Raw genomic sequence first — 10,807 nt, forward strand, 5'->3', positions numbered from 1 at the left:
ATTTTACAGAATTATCTAAAAAATGAATCATATTCAAAATTTAAGTGGATCACACCACAAATAAGGGGAACAGATTGCTACTCCCCTTACACCATCCAATGGCTGACTAAAAGCATTTGGTGGGGCCCACATGAGTTTTGGATGTGTATGAAACTTGGTCTGACTCCTCATCCAAGTGGGACACACATAATGAATGGGCTAGATCTATGAACCACATATAGGTGTGCCCAATAAATGATTATGAAGGTATTAATGGGAGGGTAACCGTCTCAACTATAGTATGTGGTGTGGCCCACCCAAGTCATGGATTGACTTTATTTTTAAGCTCGTGGCCCATCATGGAATGGTGCATCTAACTGACGAGGCAGATCCAAAGCTCAAGTGGACCCACCATAGAAAAGAGTGGCCACATTTCACCTAAACAGTGTGGAAACAATGTTGAAAGATCATCTTATGGTATGATTATAAATGTTTTAAGGAAACCATTCTCCACTAAGTTTAGGTGAGTTACTCGTTACCCTCGCCAGAGTAAATTCTGTGGGGTCTACCATGATGGGTGTCGAATATCTGCCTAATCAGTCAGATGCACCATTCCATGGTGGGCCTGGGGCTTAAAAATCAAGTCAATCTATGACATTTTTGGGTCACACCACATACAAAAGTTGAGAAGGGTTACCGTCCATTAAAATATTCATAATCATTTGTTGGGACCCACCATGATGTATGTGTTTCATCCATTCTGTTTTATCCATTTTTACAGATCATTTTATGGCTTGATCCTAAAAATGAGAGGGATATAAATCTCAGGGGGACCACACCATTTGAAAACAATAATGATTGGATATCCACCATTAAAATCCTCATAAGGCCCACTGTACTGTTTATTTGACATCCAACATGTTGATTAGGTCATAGAGGCCCAGATGAAGGGAAAAAACAAAAATCAGCTTGATCCAAAACTTTTATGGCTCCCAAAATATTTTTAATGGTCAACACTCATTCAACACTGTTTCTTATAATGTGGTCCACTTGAGATTGGGATATACCCCATTTTTTGTCTCATGCCATAAAATCATTTGTAAAAATAGATGGATGGCATGGATGCAACACATACATCATGGTGGGTCCCACAGAACACTGACCACCGTTTCCCAAATTCGGGCGCGCGCTCAAAACAGAGCCGCGCCCAAAAACACCATTAAAATCTTCTCTGGATATGAAAAATTTTGGATATAATCAGCTGATGCTCCGGCTCTCTCTCTCTCTCTCTCTCTCTCTCTCTCTCTCTCTCTCTCTCTCTCTCTGTTCTCAAATCCACGTCTCCATCTCTTGCGGTCGGTTGCTGAACGCCCTACCCACGCACTCCCTACCCGTGCGGACGCTGAAAGATGGAAGATGAAGGACAACATCTCCATATTTTTCGATGATACGCGACTTGCTGATTGGCCGGAATCTCTAGTAGGACGCCGATTAATGGAAGAGAGGGAAGATCGAGAAGAGGGAGGTCAGGCCTAAGATCGAGTAAGGGCAAGCTGAATATACTGATTTTGAAACCCCTACTCTTTGGATTTGGGGTTTGAAGATCCCTAATTGGCATCTGGATTTGGGGATCTGAATTCAAAATCCTTGATTTCACAATATGGGATACGAATCTGAAATCCCTAATTTGGGGTGGAAATCCCTAATTCCTGATATGGGGATTCAAATCCCTAATACCTGATTCAGGGATTATGGATTCCAAAATCCCTAATTGAGTGATTTAAATCCCTAATCCATGAACGAATATAGGGGATTAAGGATCTAAAATCCTAATTGCAACTGGATTAGGGATCTGGGTTCCGAAATCCCTAATCGGAATCTGGAATTGGGAATGGGGATCTGAACTTCCCAATTTGGGATTTGGGATTCGAAATCCCTAATTGCTGTATCTGGGATTTAAATCCCTAATTTTCTCAATTTGGGGATTTGGGGATATTGGGCGTGTTTGGGCAGTGGGATTAGAAGGGATTAGGTTTTTTGACTCAATTGACTCAGTGGATGGGATCTTCCAATCTTAGGGACTTCTGGTGCAAGGTCCATCCTTCGTGAGGCACATCATACCTCTGTTTGGATCACTAAAGCACGGACCCCACCTGAACAAACTGAAAACACAAGTGCACTGTGAAAACTTTCATATAGAATAACTGACAAAAAGATAAGATGCTTCAACCTGACAGTGGAAGAATCAAATAACTGACAAAAAGATAAGATGCTCTAAACCTGACGGTGGAAGAATCGCCTTTGACCTGCTTCCCCAGCTCACTCAAATACAGTCGGAACAAGGTTGACCTCCAAAACACTCGTAACCATCTTCAAGCATTACACCAGCACTCCGATGTATTTAGTGACAACTTGGAATTTTTTCTTTCTAGCTACAAGATAAAGTGAGAACCATCGATAATGATTTTCTTTTCTTTTTAATGCAAGGCAAGATATAGCTGAGGTTACATTTGAATGCACTAATGAATTGAATTGCAATAACTACTTCAAAAATGTGAAAAGGGCCATATTGCAATTGTCTTCAATAACATTTCAAATTTTGCAATTAAGGTCCAAAAGAATGGAACATCGGTTTGAGGGCTACTTCCACATTATGAATGCAAAGGAAGGTGAGCACAGCTCGGCTATCTCCTCTTTATTGAACTTTATTTGGGATCTTGAGTCATTAGAGATCGAGAATTGGCATAAGTGGAAGAATTTGAAGCTTTAATTTGGGATATGTTCAGTCTGTTCAGTTGAGTGCGTGAGTGGGTGTGAGTGCGTGTGTATAAAAAAGTTGATTGCAGATTCCTTTCACTTTTGCTGCATTAGGGTAGCTTGATTAGTTGGAGATTTAATTCATGCTATGTTGTTCATTGCAGAAAAATCAGATGGCTATATCAATAACAGGGGCAACAGGTTTTATAGGTAGAAGATTGGTCCAGAGGCTTCTTGCAGGTTACAATCACTCCACAAGTTACAACATAGTGAAAACTGCAAACATTTTTTATGGAATGTTTAATTGATAAGTGATTCAAGCAAGAAAGCAAACATTTTACTTGGTAAGATTTTAAGCTGAAAATATGCGTGCTTATGGAATAGTTTATGGGTTCACTACTGCATCCTGGCTCTTGATCACTGGACTATTTGGTACTAATCAAATGTTGCATCCCACGATTGGTCTGATAAATCAGTCTGGCCAAATTCGTTAGCTCCACAAGTGATCTGTACAGCTACATGTGTTGTCCATACAGCGTGTGTCTCACAAGCCACACGGCCAAGCAGTTGGTCTGTTTGACCAAAATGTGGGTCCCATATGGTCCTACTGATGACGATAGTCAGAAGCAACTTCTTTATGCAGAGAATCTTAGTCTAATTTTATTAGCAGTTTTTATTTCAAGACCTAGTTGGTTCTATTTAGTTGATTGCTTGTTCTTTGAGCTTTCTATTTGAGTCTTCTTCTTCTTCTCTTTTATTATTATTATTATCATTTTTTAAAAAGAAGGATTAAGGCTAAAGGTTGCAGAGGCTCATGTAAACACTTGCGCGTTAGAATTATAGAGATACATTTAGTGAATTAAAACTCTCGTTCCTTTGATTCCTGTAACTGGAAATTTCTGAATTGTGATTCTTTAGCGTTGGTGGGATTCCATGTGTTCCTGGGGAGATTTTTCAAAAACGGTTTGCTACTTACATGCAATTTTTCTAGTTCTATTGTTTGTGCATAATTCAGATAGATATATTTCAGTCTGGGGGGTATTCTGCACGCGTGTAGCAGCTTTAGTCATACTGTGCATATTTTCAGATTCTTACTTTAGGCTAATATGTTGCTTTTTCACTTTGGATGTGCCCCATGAATTTTGGTATCGGAGTTCTTTGAACTGACTCTGAACATGTCTCATCACATTCTGGAACCAGCCAGCTTGTTTTCACCACATTGCAAAGTGGGACTGCATGGAACAACTTCCCGACAAATCAACAATCATTGTTTGGCGGTCTAAAACACAATGAATGGTGATTTGGAGTGTGAGCTAATTTTAACTGCTAATGTGTGCTACTTCATGAATATAAAATTGCAGTTCGGTCCTCTTTAAGCTGGATTGGGCTTGGGCTGACCCTCTGGTTGGAATTGGTCAGGTCAAGTATGGTTACCTGATTTGCCAATTTTGCTTCGATCCTTGTGCTTCTCTGTTGGAATGTAACTCTTTAGAGATGGTAATATTTCAATGTGCAGTTAGTGTATGTATAACATTCAATGTGCAGATGGCTGCCTGTAATATTTCAATATGCAGTTAGGAAAATCTTTTTCCTTGGGCCACCCAAATGCCAAGATTAGTGTCCTCCATGCAGCCCTGTCTTTTGAAGCCCCCAAATTATTTAAATCTTGTGATGTGCCGAAGAATGTAGCAGCTTTAGTCATATTGTGCATATTTTCAGATTCTTACTTTAGGCTAATATGTTGCTTTTGCGGATACATATAGATTCATGTATTGGTTGCATGGATCTATATATAGGTTGCATTATAGGGAAACATTTAATGATGTGTCATACAGGTTGTGGCTATCAAAAATATAATATCACCTCCTTATAGGGAAACATTTAATGATGTATACAAGTAAATTCATTTTTTTCTTATTCCTTATATTGTTTCCCAGTTACATTTGTGTTGGTTTCAGAGTACAGGTAGCAATAGAAAGTGTTGGTCAATTGTGGCTTATAGACAAATGGATGAGTAACCAACAATACGAATCTGGGAGGCCTTCCCCAGGTATCCAGATGCTTTTAGATATAATTATGTTGTTTTTAAATGAATTAGCTCGAAATTAATGGAGTAGACCCGGATGTGCGTCGAGCTATCCGGATGTTGAGCGGGGGTCCCTAGAAGGTGGGAACCGTTATGACCATGATGAAGTTGTCCATTTCCTATGGACAACATTGGAGTGGCTCGACCATTTGGACAGCCGTGTTTATGTATTAACTCAAAATTGATGGAGCAGACCGGATGTGCGTCGGAGCTATCCAAGAGCGGGGTTTTCTGGAAAGAGGGAACCGCTATTATGACCATGATGAAGTTGTCCTTTTCTATGGACGACATTGGAAGGGCCTGGCAATTTGTGTCGGATGGCCGTGTTTATATCTCTGCTTTGCAGGACCATACCCTTAACCTAAACCAAAACCTATGACCTAAAACCTTAACCTATAACCTAAACTTCAACCTTAACCTAAACCTAAACCTAAAACTTAAATGTATTCTCAAATCCCTAAACTTAAACCTACACCTAATCCTAATCTAAACTCTCTAACTTAAACCTAAACCTAAACTTGATAACCCAAACCTAAACCCGATTTCCTAAACCTAAACCTATAACCTAAATGTATTCTCAAATCCCTAAACCGAAACCTAAACCTATACCTAAACCTAAACCTAAACCTAAACCTATAACCTATAACCTAAACATAAACCTAAAACCTAAATGTATTCTCAAATCCTTAAATCTAAACCTACACCTAATCATAATCTCAACTCCCTAACCTAAACCTAAACCTAAACTTGAAAACTCAAACCTATACCCGATCCTGAACCCAAAACCAATTTCCTAAACCTAAACATTAATGTATTCTCAAATCCCTAAACCTAAATCTACATCTAATCCTAATCTCAACTCCCTAACCTAAACCTAAATCTGAACTTCAAAATCCAAACCTAAACCCGATCCTGAACCTGAACCCGATTTTCTAAACCTAAACCTTAACCTATTCTCAATTCCCTAAACCTATTGCTTATAACCAAAACCGAAACCTAAACCTATACCTTAACCTAAACCTAAACCTATAACCTATAACTTATAACCTTAACCTAAACCTAAAACCTAAATGTATTCTCAAATCCCCAAACCGAAACTTACATCTAATCCTAATCTCAACTCTCTAACCTAAACCTAAACCCAATCCTGAACCCAAACCCGATTTCCTAAACCTAAACCTTAACCTATTCTCAATTCCCTAAACCTATTGCTTATAACCTAAACCGAAACCAAAACCTATACCTTAACCTAAACCTAAACCTAAACCTATAACCTATATCCTAAACATAAACCTAAAACCTAAATGTATTCTCAAATACTAAAACCTAAATCTAAACCTTAACCTAAACCTATAACCTATAGCCTTAACCTAAACCTGTAACCTATAGCCTTAACCTAAACCTAAAACCTAAATGTATTCTCAAATCCCTAAACCTAAACCTACACCTAATCCTAATCTCAACTCCCTCACCTAAACCTAAACCTAAACTTGAAAACCAAAACCTAAACCCGAACCCGATTTCCTAAACATAAACCTTAAACTATTCTCAATTCCCTAAACCAATTGTTATAACCTAAACCGAAAGCTAAACTTATACCTTAACCTAAACCTATAACTTATAACGTAAATATAAATCTAAAACCTAAATGTATTCTCAAATCCCTAAACCTAAACATACACCTAATCCTAAACATAAACCTAAACTTGAAAACCAAAACCTTAACCCGATCCCGAACCCGAACCCGAACCCGATTTCCTAAACCTAAACCTTAACCTATTCTCAATTCCCTAAACCTATAGCTTATAACCTAAACTTAAACCTAAACCTAAACCTATAACCTATAACCTAAATATAAACCTAAACCTAAACCTGTAACCCATAACCTAAACCTAAACCTAAAACCTAAATGTATTCTCAAATCCTTAAACCTAAATCTAAACCTTAACCTAAACCTATAACCTATAGCCTTAACCTAAACCTGTAACCTATAACCTAAACAAAAACCTAAAACTTAAATGTATTCTCAAATCACTAAACCTATACCTACACCTAATCCTAATCTCAACTCCCTCACCTAAACCTAAACCTGATCCCGAACCCGAACTCGATTTCCTAAACCTAAACCTTAACCTATTCTCAATTCCCTAAACCTATAGCTTATAACCTAAACCAAAGCCTAAACCTAAACCTAAACCTAAACCTAAACCTGTAACCTATAACATAAACCTAAACCTAAACCTAAACCTGTAACCGATAACATAAACCTAAACCTAAAACCTAAATGTATTCTCAAATCCTTAAACCTAAACCTTAACCTAAACCTATAGCCTATAGCCTTAACCTAAACCTATAACCTATAACCTAAACATAAACCTAAAACCTAAATGTATTCTCAAATCCCTAAACCTAAACCTACACCTAATCCTAATCTCAACTCCCTAACCTAAACCTAAACCTAAACCTAAACTTGAAAACTCAAACCTAAACCCGATCCCGAACCCGAACCCGATTTCCTAAACCTAAACCTTAACCTATTCTCAATTCCCTAAACCAATTGCTTATAACCTAAACCGAAACCTAAACTTATACATTAACCTAAACCTATAACCTATAACCTAAACATAACCCAAAACCTAAATGTATTCTCAAATCCCTAAACCTAAACATACACCTAATCCTAATCTCGACTCCCTAACCTAAACCTAAACCTAAACTTGAAAACTCAAACCTAAACCCGATCCCGAACCCGAACCCGAACCCGATTTCCTAAACCTAAACCTTAACCTATTCTCAATTCCCTAAACCTATAGCTTATAACCTAAACTTAAACCTAAACCTAAACCTATAACCTATAACCTAAATATAAACCTAAACCTAAACCTGTAACCCATAATCTAAACCTAAACCTAAAACCTAAATGTATTCTCAAATCCTTAAACCTAAATCTAAACCTTAACCTAAACCTTTACCTAAACCTATAACCTATAGCCTTAACCTAAAACCTAAATGTATTCTCAAATCCCTAAACCTAAACCTACACCTAATCCTAATCTCAACTCCCTAACCTAAACCTAAACCTAAACCTGATCTCGAACCCGAACTTGATTTCCTAAACCTAAACCTTAACCTATTCTCAATTCCCTAAACCTATAGCTTATAACCTAAGCTTAAACCTAAACCTTAACCTAAACCTTAACCTAAACCTATAACCTATAACCTAAAACCTAAACCTCTACTTATAATCTAAAACCTAGACCTAAACCTAAAACCTAAATGTATTCTCAAATCCTTAAACCTAAATCTAAACCTAAACCTAAACCTTAACCTAAACCTATAGCCTATAGCCTTAACCTAAACATATAGCCTATAACCTAAACATAAGCCTAAAACCTAAATGTATTCTCAAATCCCTAAACCTAAACCTACATGTAATCCTAATCTCAACTCCCTAACCTAAACCTAAACCTAAACTTGAAAACTCAAACCTAAACCCGATCCCAAACCCGAACCCGATTTCCTAAACCTAAACCTTAACCTATTCTCAATTCCCTAAACCTATAGCTTATAACCTAAACTTAAACCTAAACCTTAACCTAAACCTTAACCTAAACCTATAACCTGTAGCATAAACCTAATCCTAAACCTAAACCTATAACCTATAACCTAAACCTAAACCTATAACCTAAATGTATTTTCAAATCCTTAAACCTAAACCTAAACCTTAACCTAAACTTATAACCTATAGCCTTAACCTAAACCTATAACATATAACCTAAAACCTAAATGTATTCTCAAATCCCTAAACCTAAACATACACCTAATCCTAATCTCGACTCCCTAACCTAAACCTAAACCTAAACTTGAAAACTCAAACCTAACTCGATCCCGAACCCGAACCCGATTTCCTAAACCTAAATCTCAACCTATTCTCAATTCTCTAAACTTATAGCTTATAACCTAAACCGAAACCAAAACCTATAACTTAAACATAAACCTAAAACCTAAATGTATTCTCAAATCCCTAAACCTAAACCTACACCTCATCCTAATCTCAACTCCCTAACCTAAACCTAAACCTAAACTTGAAAACTCAAACCTAAACCCGATCCCGAACCCGAACCCGATTTCCTAAACCTAAACCTTAACCTATTCTCAATTCCCTAAACCTATAGCTTATAACCTAAACTTAAACCTAAACCTTAACCTTAACCTAAACCTATAGCCTATAGCATAAACCTAAACCTAAACCTAAACCTGTACCTATAACCTATAACCTAAACCTAAACCTAAAACCTAAATGTATTCTCAAATCCTTAAACCTAAACCTAAACCTAAAACCTAAACCTAAACCTAAAACCTAAATATATTCTCAAATCCGTAAACCTAAACCTAAACCTAATCCTAATCTCAACTCCCTAACCTAAACCTAAACCTAAACTTGAAAACTCAAACCTAAACCCGATCCCGAACCCGAACCCGATTTCCTCAACCTAAACCTTAACCTATTCTCAATTCCCTAAACCCATTGCTTATAACCTAAACCGAAACCTAAACCTATACCTTAACCTAAACCTATAACCTATAACCTAAACATAAACCTATAACCTAAATGTATTCTCAAATCCCTAAACCTAAACCTACACCTAATCCTAATCTCAACTCCCTAACCTAAACCTAAACCTAAACTTGAAAACTCAAACCTAAACCCGATCCCAAACCCGAACCCGATTTCCTAAACCTAAACCTTAATGTATTCTCAAATCCCTAAACCTAAACCTACACCTAATCCTAATCTCAACTCCCTAACCTAAACCTAAACCTAAACTTGAAAACCAAAACCTAAACCCGATCCCGAACCCGAACTCGATTTCCTAAACCTAAACCTTAACCTATTCTCAATTTCCGAAATCTATAGCTTATAACCTAAACCTAAACCTTAAACCTTAACCTATAACAAAAACCTAAATGTATTCTCTAATCCCTAAACCTAAACCTACACCTAATCCTAATCTCAACTCCCTAACCTAAACCTAAACCTAAACTTGAAAACCCAAACCTAAACCCGTTCTCGAACCCGAACCCGATTTCCTAAACCTAAACCTTAACCTATTCTCAATTCCCTAAAACTTTATCTTGTAACTCAAACCTAAGCCTAAAGCTATACCTAAACCTGTAACCTATAACTTAAACCTAAACTTAAAACTTATTGCTTATAAGCTAAACCTAAACCTAAACCTAAACCTTAACCTAACCCTACACCTAATCTTAATCTCAACTCCCTAATCCAAACCTAAACCCGATCCCGAACCCGAACCCGATTTCCTAAACCTAAACATTAACCTATAACCTAACATAAACCTAAACCTATTACATGCACTTATAACCTAAACCTATAACCTAAACATAAGCCTAAAACCTAAACCTAAACCAAAAATTGAAATGTATCCTCAATTCCTTAAACCTAAACCTACACCTAATCTTAATTTCAACTCCCTAACCTAAACTTAAACCTAAAATTGAAAAGCCAAACCTAAACCCGATCCCGAAGCCAGACCCAATTTCCTAAACCTAACCTTAACCTTAACCTATTCTCAATTCCCTAAAGCTATAACCTATATACTATAAACTATAACTAAAACCTAAACCTTAACCTAAACCTAAACCCAAACATATAACCTAAACCTTAAACCTATAACCTATAACCTATAACCTAAACTTATAACCTATAACCTAAAACCTAATCCTAAACCTAAACCTAAACTTAAAACCTAAACCTAAACCTATTTTAATAATCAGTTTTATTTTTAAAAAGTGCCCACTTTTTTTGAAGAAGTTTATACAATTCTTCATGATTCTAAATTATAATGTTTTGTTGGTTTAATATTTTTTTTTCAGGTGAAAGACAAAAAGAAAATTGTTGCTGATTTTTTTCTTTTTTTATTTATGATGTTAAACCTATATGTATTTATATGTGGATGAATG

Source organism: Magnolia sinica, chromosome 2 (assembly GCF_029962835.1).
Source record: "Magnolia sinica isolate HGM2019 chromosome 2, MsV1, whole genome shotgun sequence".
Classification (NCBI taxonomy): Eukaryota; Viridiplantae; Streptophyta; class Magnoliopsida; order Magnoliales; family Magnoliaceae; genus Magnolia; species Magnolia sinica.